Source organism: Solanum pennellii, chromosome 5 (assembly GCF_001406875.1).
Source record: "Solanum pennellii chromosome 5, SPENNV200".
Taxonomy (NCBI): Eukaryota; Viridiplantae; Streptophyta; class Magnoliopsida; order Solanales; family Solanaceae; genus Solanum; species Solanum pennellii.
Window position 1 is genome coordinate 35,021,793 of NC_028641.1, and position 10,705 is coordinate 35,032,497.

At 35.2% G+C, this 10,705-nt stretch overlaps 1 protein-coding gene across 46 annotated transcripts in view; it reads left to right on the plus strand.

Moving 5' to 3' along the window:
- Nucleotides 1–395: 395 nt before the first annotated feature.
- The window catches only part of LOC107020340, a 42,262-nt gene continuing 31,952 nt past the window's right edge, over nt 396–10,705 (plus strand). For 32 of the 46 annotated variants that reach the window (XR_003578565.1, XR_003578575.1, XR_003578577.1 and 29 more), the window contains exons 1-16: nt 396–647; nt 791–888; nt 3,358–3,455; nt 3,541–3,650; nt 4,308–4,408; nt 4,500–4,593; nt 4,707–4,866; nt 4,961–5,076; nt 5,182–5,234; nt 5,887–6,240; nt 6,354–6,695; nt 7,194–7,250; nt 8,064–8,670; nt 8,790–8,983; nt 9,068–9,181; nt 9,657–9,713. The gene's annotated coding sequence lies outside the window, so the exon portion shown is untranslated. Of the gene's footprint in view, nt 648–790; nt 889–3,357; nt 3,456–3,540; nt 3,651–4,307; nt 4,409–4,499; nt 4,594–4,706; nt 4,867–4,952; nt 5,077–5,181; nt 5,235–5,886; nt 6,241–6,353; nt 6,696–7,193; nt 7,251–8,063; nt 8,671–8,789; nt 8,984–9,067; nt 9,182–9,656; nt 9,714–10,705 lie in introns of all 46 variants that reach the window. The other 14 variants (XR_003578553.1, XR_001456833.2, XR_003578563.1 and 11 more) reach the window with 14 other exon arrangements.

Below are 10,705 nucleotides of genomic sequence, written 5' to 3' on the forward strand. Positions count from 1 at the left end.
TAGGAGTTTAAAAATAAAAATTTGAAGTTGAAAATATTTTTGAAAAGCAAAATTAATTTTTTGGGGAGGGGGAGGGGTTTGGAGGGATGGCCGGTAGTGGGTGGGTGGGGGTCAGGGATCAGGTACAAAAATAAAATTTTAAAATTGAAAATATTTTTTTAAAATTGATGATTTTTAAAAAAAAAATGTAATTTGAAATTGGAGGAGAGTTTTGGAAAATGTTTTCCTTAATTTTTGAAGGAAAGTTATTTTCCTTAATTTTGAGGAAAATGAGTTGATTTGAAAAACATTTTTCAAAACTTTTTTCCAACCAAACATGAAAAAATTGATCCCAACCAAACATGCGAAAATGATTTCCTTTGTAACAAAAAAACTCTTAGTTTCAATTTTAATCCTTTTTTGTCTTTTGGTATGACCCATGCTCTTCTTTTTCCTCCAAAACCCAACATCGATACTTCTTTCTTACCGTTCTGGTAGTACCTCCTCAGAAATTCCTACGAAGAAATCGAACGATGTTGATGATGAGAATCGCGGCGTGACCCCGTCAATTATTCGTTTCTAGGTCTTTTTGGTTTGGCTGGGAACCGGATTGAGTGAAGGATCCAAGGGGAATATGTTGGGGATGGAGATGGTTATTTGAGCATGAGGTGAAACTGGTTTCTGCACAAGAGATTTTCCTAGCAATATAGCTTGGATGAAGAGGAATTTGATGTTTTGTATATCTATATATGCACAAGAGATTTTCCTTTTTTTTCTTTTTATTTTGACTAATATAGATTTTCTGTTTCAGGTGGTTCCATGTTTCTATTTGATCGGAAAGTGCTACAAGATTTCCGTAAAGATAGAGGAAGAAGAAGGATGGTTAAAGAAACTCATGAAAAGATGAAGGTATGCTCTATTGCCCTTAAATTCATGAAATCGTAAATAGTTTCAACATTCTCATTTTCTTATTTAGTAGAAACTATTAATTCATCTAAGTTCATAGACTTCCAAGACCAAGTAACGCAACCCCACATAGCAATAATTCACCGCAACAGTTAACTAGTGAAATTGAGAAGTTGTTGCTCGACATTGGAAACTCAATCTTCTTTTGAAATGGATAACCTCTAAGCAACATTTCTTGAGATATAGAAGATCTCCCTAGGGTGTTATCAATCCGGATTTTCGAAAATGGAAAACCTCTTTATGACGTAAAATGCTTCTCGGAAGCAGTTGGACATTCTCATGTAGAAGGGACGTCGCTTCTGATGAATAGTCCAACTGAAAATTTCAGACCCAAATGGAATTTGGCACACTCTTCTTCTGCAAGGACTGCAACTATCTTGCCTTTCTTCTCAGAGAAACTCGTTGTAGTAACGGAATCTTCATTCCCGATGCAATTTAACATATCATTGACATTCGTCTTACCATCATAGGTAACTAGTAATCCATCTGCAACACACCGTTATGTTCTCGAATTCATGGCGAAAGAAAAAGATAAGTCAGTGGAATCATATTCCTCTTCACTTTCAACATCTTTGCTTTCTGCCATTTTCTTTTGGGGACAATGTGTGTTAAATAATACCTCAAGCCTCTATTTTGCTTTGGTTAACAAAATGCGAAACTGTTTTGTTGTCTAGGAGTTCTGGAAGGACGGCTTGTATTCTGAAAATTCATTTATAAGAATCTTGAAGTGTATATTTTGTGTAATTGCACTGCCCTTTTTTGCTAACTAGTTGATCAAATGTATGCCCCCTGAAAATTCACCTTTCATAGCTTATTTTGACTTGTATGTTCCAAACATGGGTGTACTGTAATCCCAACCAAAATTTAAATAAGAATCTCTATATATTTTCAAGGGGAGGGGGTGGGGGGTTTCGAACGCTTAAGCTCTACAAATTTCTTTAGGATGCTAGATGGGCAACATGCACGACGCTTAATTGTCAGTTTTACTTTTAATTGTCCTCATAAGGGAAACAAATGTGTTACTCAATTTCATTTTAAAATATTTTCAGTTTCTTTTCAGTTTGGAGGTAGGAAAACCATGGAAAAGTTCATTTTATTGTTCTTTAGTATCATTTCTATGAATTGTAGTGAGGAAAACATGTAGTGCACTAATTGTCATTTTACTTTTAATTGTCCTTAAGAAAGGTAATATATTTGTGTTACTCGATTTTGAAATATTCGATTTCTTTTCTTGTTTGAATGTAGGGAAAACATTGAAAGTTCATTTGAGTGTTCTTTGTTATCATTTTCCTACTAATTTTAGTAAGGCAGACGATCAAGTTTACTTCAAAAGAAAAAAAACTTGAATTTGAATATGACATATCAATGGATTCCTGTCTTCCTTTACGAGCTAGTCGTGGTTTGGCTACTCACAGAATTCTGATTATGGTGGGGGTCTTAAGTAAAATGGTGCTGCCGTATAGAATTGTTGATTGAATTTGTGACTTCAATCAAATTGAGTGTGATATCATACTCACTTTAGACCAATTTTTGCTCCTTGGTGACAAGTTGACTTCCTGGTACTCTCGAACGGTTAGGAGTGTATTTACTTCTGATTATATAGTCAATCTTTAACTAAGTTGTATTGGATGATCTAGTCTTTTTATGGTGTTGTCATTTTTCTTCATTCATGAGCTTGTAATTGATTATGCTAGTTCCTTAATAATAGTGGTTGAAATAGAATCCCTGAAAGGAATGGTAGTGGGTTGTTGCAGAGTTTTAGATAGGTTTCCCTATCCACTTTAGACAAAAGAAGGCCAAAAATAGAATGAGATCACTTTGTTTTCCAGTGAAATAGGATTTGAAGAGCTTTTACGATCATTCACATGAACAAGAAGGTAACTAGTGGAACCTACCGTTTTGATAATGCAAGATTGTGGCATACATTATTACAGAGGCTTGTATACAGTAAAAGAGATAGGATAAGCTTATAACAAAGATTCTAGGTCAAGCTCCTATAGAGCATTGTAGACATACATTTACATCTGGATTTCATCACTTTATGCAAAGTCTATACGATTTAAGAAGCTTCACTGTATTTTCTCTAACCAAGGGATTACCAGAGGATACTGTTTATATTATGCAATGCATTTTTTTTTGAAAAAATAATAAATTTTGTTGATTTCCTTTAGTATGTATATGTATGTCAGTGAGGGAGGGGTTTTGGGGGGGTTGATGATGATGATTTAGTGGGTGGGTGGCAGTAGTTGAGGCCTGAGGGTCCCAATTTTACCATTTCTGTAGATGTCAACCTAGTAGTCCTCTTTTTTTTATTATGCTTTGATAGATATTTAGCTGAATTTATTGATACTACTTGAGTGACAGACAAAGCATCTACTACTCTAACTCTCACTTACTATTGAATACTGATAGGAAAGGAAAATGCAAGAAGATGTTGTGTCAGAGCTGCAGAAGAGCATAGAAATTTCGGTAACCTACTCCAATTCCGAGGGAGCTCTCAGTAATAGGAGGTTATACTTTCTGTTCTCAGTATATGTTATGCCGTAAGAGAATTCTTTGCAATTTTTCTAACCTAGAATTGGTTGATCACTGAAGGTTGTACAAGAACTTTGTGACCACTGGTTATCTTCGTCGAAGTCAATTCAATTAAAAAACCTTTGCCCATTACTTCATGACTACAAGCGCAGTGTTACCCGCATTAAAGAGTGAGATCATTGTTTTATACAATTTTGTTTTGTATTTGTGTCTTGTCAAGTTCTGGTTTTCTTATGAATGTGAAGAACTTACATTTGGAAAAATTGATGGAGTTGGACAAATTTTATGACCGGTGAAGTAATGATAAATTTCAGTAGTGAATTATCACTGTAAAGGCTATTGCATTGTTCATTTATAATAAGAAATCTGTTTAGACTAATAGACATACTTTTCTTTTTAGTGTCTCTCTTTTTAAAAATAGTAAGTACGCATTATCAAGATTAAACATGACAAAAAAATATGGCTTTATACAAGGGGTATACCAGGTAAAGAATCTACAAAAAAAATTATTCTCTACAAACTCCACTTATTATCCTATACAATCGGGAACTCTGTGGGTGCACCAAAAAAAAGGGATCATCCTGCCCCTAGTGTTTTATCAAATGTGGTTCTTTAGCACGTCACAAACAGTTCACCTAGTTGTCCACGCCCGGAAGACCCTCCCATTTGCACCCTTTTACAGAGCAAAGGTGAGAGAAAAAGAACCCAAGCTTTATATCTCAGATCTTTACTTTTTTAACTTGTAATTACTATGCCCTTCTTTTCCCAAACATTAGATGTGGATGATTTTATCAAAGATGCTTATTTATGATTGTATTTTTCTGTAGATTTTGCATGATCTCTTTCACATTGTACGTACGCATGTGAGGATGGTCTAAAGGAATTTATAATAGGGAAACGTGGAACCTTGGTATCTATTGCACGACAGGTAATATTTCATTTTAACTATATTGTCTGTCTTCTTGTTCTTTTGTATTTGTTATTTTTTTAAGGTTTATTAAATGATTTTTTGTTTGTAGCACATCCGTTAATATTTGCCAGCTTTCTCTGATATCAGAATTATGGTCATCATTCAGCTTGCCTGTTGCTAACAGACATGTTCACATTGCTCCTGTAAGTGGTAGTTTCTGTTGGTATTAATATATTGCACATACTTTTGGTGTAGGTCATTATAATCAGATGCTTTGGTTAATGATCTTACTGGTCGTTTTCTTTTGTTATTTGAGATTCTGCATTTCGTGGAGCAACTTTGCTTGGCTCTCAACGATGAATTCAGAAAGTATCTTTTTGATATACTTCCCTTTTGTATTAAAGTTATTACTGATGCGGAGAGACAATGACTACACATATGTTATTCCTATTCTCCACACCTTGAAGATTTTGGTGGTTAGTCTTCCTTGGTTGTTTCCAGTCCATGCCTTGTTTAGTATGACTTTGATGTTAATGATAGTGGTATCACCTTAATGTGCAAGGACATTAGATGAGCATATGCATCTTCTTTTTCCTGCACTTATTCGATTGTTTAAAGTGAACACCTTAGTAGAAGTAAGACGTGGTGCAATCAAAACTCTTACAAGATTGATACCTTGTGTGCAGGTTGGTGTAAAAGGGACTAAGAGAATGCTTCTAAGTTTCGTTGTTTCCATTTGATTTGATGTTTTTCTAAACTCTTTTCCTTTTCTCTTTATTTCCATTTTGCAGGTTATTGGGCACATATCTTCGCTTGTGCATCACTTGAAGCTTGTCTTGGATGGGTCTGTGTTTCTCCTTCTATATGAGAGTTATTTTATTTAAATCAATAGATGAAAATTGAAATGACAAAGATCTACTATTTGTGGGTTTTGATTTTGACTCTAGTGAGTACACTCTTATATACCAAATTCTGACACATATGTATCTACACTCGCACACACTTATATAGAAGTGAACCTTGAACTCTGGTTTATTACCTTGGAGTGTATACTGATTTCAACTTGTAAATCGTAAAGCAAACATTAAAAATTAAATCATTATAATAGTGTTTCAATTTCAGTGAATATTGCAAGAGTTATTCTCATGTCTGTCCATACTTCATTTTGAATGCAGTTCCTTTTCTATGTCATGAAAAATTGCTACACATTTTTTAAGATACTTGATGGTGTTTCATTATGATTTTTGTTTATATGACTTTAGAGTGTCTACATTAATTGATTTATTTGAGAAATTTTAGCATCTTCAAGGTTAGCTATTCTACCGTATACTTGCCCCTGAAATAAAGAGCCTTGAATACTAGAGGAAAAGCACCTATACCTAACACCTATTCTTAAATCTGCAATAAAAGAAGTTGATGTAGCACCTTAACGAATTGAAGGGGCTATGTGTTTTATTGATGCATTTTTGTTAAATGTGCAACTTTTGTTGTTGCAGGATGGTGATGTGGACTATTCACTTCTTGTGAACTTTAAAAGGTTGGATGATATTCAATTGTCAAGGCTAATTTTCCATCGAAAGCTTGCATAATGATCTTGCACAGACTGCCCCAAGGCTTAGCTCGAGTGGAAAAAGGTGGTAGATTTGTGGCTTAGGTCACAGGTTCAAGCCCCGTACCGTTCAAAGCGAAGTTTGGCATTTAAGTGGAGAAGGGTAGAGGGACGGACCCATACTCCATTGAGTTTAGAAGGTTATGATTGGTCCAAAGGGAGGGTCACAAACGGTTTCTCGGATATCAAAAATTATCTTTTTGAAGAGACTTTCGAGAACTTCGGAAGTACTGATGACAAGGTATACTGTAATTTGAAAAAAAAATCTTGTAGTTTTGTCGATACTCAACTTCTTTGGCTTACTGTTTAGGCTATTGGATTTCTGTTTCTTAACATGCATTTTCATGTTTGCAGTGATAGCTCACCAATAGGGATAATACTGTTTTCTTGAATAAATGAAGTGCATACTCCATATTTCGTCGCACCTCACCTATAGCAGGGCCTGTCTACACAAGATTCAGCTAATTATTTCAGCGTTGTTTCTCCAAACTTGCTGAAGGAATCTTGTCTTACTTCGCCGAGAAGGTCGGGATCTGTGATACGTTCCAGTTGTCTCGTCTCGTGCAAATTCATTGCCCAGTCAGCTAAGTTGACCTGCTCCCTCAGAAGAGATCGATCTAGGGAAGGCCTAGCACAAAAAACTTCACATAAAATGGTCATGGTGAAACTGTTAAAGAAACTCACAAAAAGGTGAAGGTATGTTCTATTTTCCTTAAGCTCACTTGTTCTTATCATGTTCTTGTCATTTTCAAAGACAATTTCTACCCTTGTTGATAAATTAGTATCTATTGGTTGAGTTGTCTATGCTTTTCTGATTTCTAATTTAATGATCTGTTGTAAAAACATGAGATAGCATGTGTTTGTGTTCAAAAGCTTCGGGCTTTATGTATGATTTATTTATCAAAGTAATAATTTTTGTGATATTTTTACTGCTTAAAACAACTTTTAGGAAATCAGAAGGGAAACATACGTGTTTCTTGCTTTCATTTTGAAATATTTTAGTTTCTTTGAAAAATGCATGTTTCAAAAGTTAATGTTCTTTCTATATACAACTCAGAACTTAATAGAATCAATTATATTAGGTTTTTATTCAATGACTTCCTTCATGTGGCTCTTTTTTGTGGTGCACATCTTTTATTCCCCATCTTTTATTAGTTATGAATGAATTGGCTAATAAAGGTCTTTGTTGTCTAGGTAAAACGATAGTGCGAGAAAGCGAAGGATGTTCTTGTGCAAGAGAGTAATGGGAAGGTACAATACCTTATATAGCCTTTTTAATTATTAAAGAAATTAGAATTAGGGTTGGGAATCATGTAGTCCTGATCTTTTCTCGCTTGTTAGATGGCCATTAAAGCCCTATATATGGGGTGTGTATTTCGGATTCTGGTTGAACCCTTGTTCAAACTTTTCGGGGACGATGTGTGTTAAATAATACCTCAAGCCTCTATTTTGCTTTGGTTAACAAAATGCGAAAACGATTTGTTGTCGATGAGTTGCAAAACCGATTTGCTGTCTAGGAGTTCTAGAAGGACGACATGTATTCTATAAAATTATTTATAAGTATCTTGAAGTGTATAATTTGTGTAATTGCACTTCCTTTTTTTGTTTGCTAATTACTTGATTAAACATATGCCGCCTGAAAATTGACCTCTCATAGTTTATTTTTGACTTGAATGAATCAAATATGAGTACAATGTAATCGCAACAAAAAGTTAAATAATTATCTCCATATATTTTTAAGGGAAGGGGGTTTTGAATGCTTAAGCTCTACACATTTCTTAAGGATACATGATGGTGTTTCATTATGATCTTTTATTTATGTGACTTTAGAGTGCTACATTAATTTATAAATTTGAGAAATTTTAGCTTCTTCAAGGTTAGTTGTTCTTCCGTATACTTGCCCCCAAAATAAAGAGCCTAGAATACTAGAAGAAAAGCACATATAGCTAACACCTATTCTTAAATCTGCAATAAAAGAAGTTGTTGTACCACCTTAACCAATTGAAGGGGACTATGTGCTTTATTGATGCATTTTTGTTGAATGTGCAATTTTAATTGTTTCAGGATGGTGATGCTAATTATTCACTGCTTGTAAACTTGAAAAGGTTGGACCCTTTGGGGTGGCCCAGTGGTTTGAGCTTGGGACTTCCATATTGGAGGTCTCAAGTTTGAAACTCCTTGACAGCGAAAGCAAGGGTTTTGCCTTCTAAGTCGAGCTCGTCGCATCAGGCTCGCCTACTGCGGGTCACCTGTCCTATGTGGTTTGCGAGCTATTGCATAGTAGCGGGGATTTTACCTTGTGCGCACCCAAAGGGTAGCGGCTGCGGGTTCCTTGTCATAAAAAAAAACTTGGAAAGGTTGGATGATCTTCAATTGTCAAGGTGAATTTCCATTGAAATGTTGCATAATGATCTTGCACAGACTTCCCCAAGTCTTATATCAAGTGGAAAAAGGTGGTGGATTTGTGTCTTAGGTCTCAGGTTCAAGCCCTACACCATGCAAAGTAAAGCCCTTTATTTAAGTGGAGAATGGTAGAGGGGTGGACCATTATCCACCGAGTTTAGAAGTCAATGATTGGTCCAAAGGGCGGGTTACAGGCGGATTTCTCGATTATTAAAAATAAAAAGATCTTGCAGAGACTTTTGATAACTCCAGAAGATTTGATGACAAGGTGGGTAAACTGTGGTTTGAAAATTATTTTTTTCTGTATTTCTTCCAACGCTCAACTTCTTTGGCTTACTGTTAGGTTATTGGAGTTCTGCTTCATAACATGCATCTACATGTATGCAGTGATAGCTCGACAATAGGGATGGTACTGTTTTCTTGAACGACAGGCTCTTGGAAATGAAGTGCATAGTCCGAATTCCATAACACCTCACCGATAGATGGCCTGTCTATACCAGATTCAGCTAAGTGAAAACTAAGTATTTCACTGCTCTTTCTCCAAACTTGTTGAAGGAATCTTTTCTTACTTCGCCTAGAAGGTCAGGATATATGATATGTTCCAGTTGTCTCTTCTCTTGCAAATTCATTGCCAAGTCAGCTAACTTGACCTGCTCCCTCGGAAGAGATTGATCTAGGGCAGGCCTAACAAAGAACTTCGCATAAAATGGTCATCATTAGAGGAAGAAGGATGGTGAAACTGTTAAATAATTGTTAAAGAAACTCACTAAATGATGAAGGTATGCTCTATTTTCCTAAGCTCACTTGCTCATATTATGTTCTTGTCATTTTCAAAGACAATTTCTACCCATTAATTAGCATATATTGGTTAAGTTGTCTATGTTTTTATTATTACTATTTTCAAGATCTATAGTAAAAATAGTAGATAGCCTGTGTTTGTGTTTAACAGCTTCTGGTTTTATTTGAATCATAATTGTTTTGCTATCCTTACTCCTTAAAAACAAATTTTAGGAAATCAGAAGGGAAACATATGTGTTGCTCGCTTTCATTTTGAAATATTTTCAGATTTTTTGAAAAATGCATGTTTCGAAAGTTAATATTTTTGTATACAACTCAGAACTTATAACAATAAATTATGTTAGGTTTTTATTTAATGACTTCCTTCATGTGGCTCTTATATTATGGTGCACTTGTTTTATTCCCTCCTCTTTTATTAGTGATGAATGAATGCTGATAAAGGTCTTTGTTGTGTAGGTAAAAGGATAGTGCGAGAAAGCGAAGGATATTCTAGTGCAAGAGAGTAATGTGAAGGTAAGATACTATATAGTGTTTTTTAATTATTAAAGAAACTAGAAATAGGGTTGGGAATCATGTAGTCCTGATCTTTACTTGTTAGGTGGCCATTAAAGCCCTATATATGGGGTGTGTATTACAAATTCTAGCTGAACCTTTCTTCCATTTTTTTGGAGACGATGTGTGTTAAACAATACCAGAAGCCTCTATTTTGCTTTGGTCAACAAAATGTGAAACTGATTTGCTTTCTAAGAGTTCTGGAAGGACGACATGTATTCTGAAAATTTATTTATAAGCATCTTGGAAGTGTATATTTTGTGTAACTGCACTTTCCTTTTTTGTTTGCTAATTAGCTGATTGAATGTATGCCGCCTTAAAATTCACCTCTCATAGTTTATTTTGACTTGAATGAATGAGCCAAACATGAGGGTAATGCAATCCCAACAATTTAAATAATAATCTATGTCTATTTTTTAGGGGAGGGGTTTTTGAATGCTTAAGCTCTACACATTTCTTTATGATACTTGATGGTGTTTCATTATGATTTTCTATATGTGACTTTAGAGTTCCTACATTAATTGATCAATTTGAGAAATTTTAGCATCTTGAAGGTTAGCTTTTCTACCGTATCATTTTGCCCAAAATAAAGAGCCTTGAATAGTAAAAGAAAACCACTTGTACCTTACAACACATTAACGAATTGAAGGGAATTACGTGTTTTATTGATGCATTTTTGTTAAATGTGCTACCTTTGTTTTTGCGGGATGGTCATGCTGAATATTCACTACTTGTACACTTGAAAAGGTTGAATGATCTTCAATTGTCAAGGCAAATTTTCTGTCGAAAGGCTTAGCTCGAGTGTAAAAACTTGGTGAATTTGTGGCTTAGGTCGCAATTCAAGCCTCACACCATGCTAAGCGATGTTTGGTATTTAAATGAATAAGGGTCTGAGGGGGGCCCATTATCCACCTCAACCCCCCAACCCCCCCAACAAATCCCCCCCTCCCCCT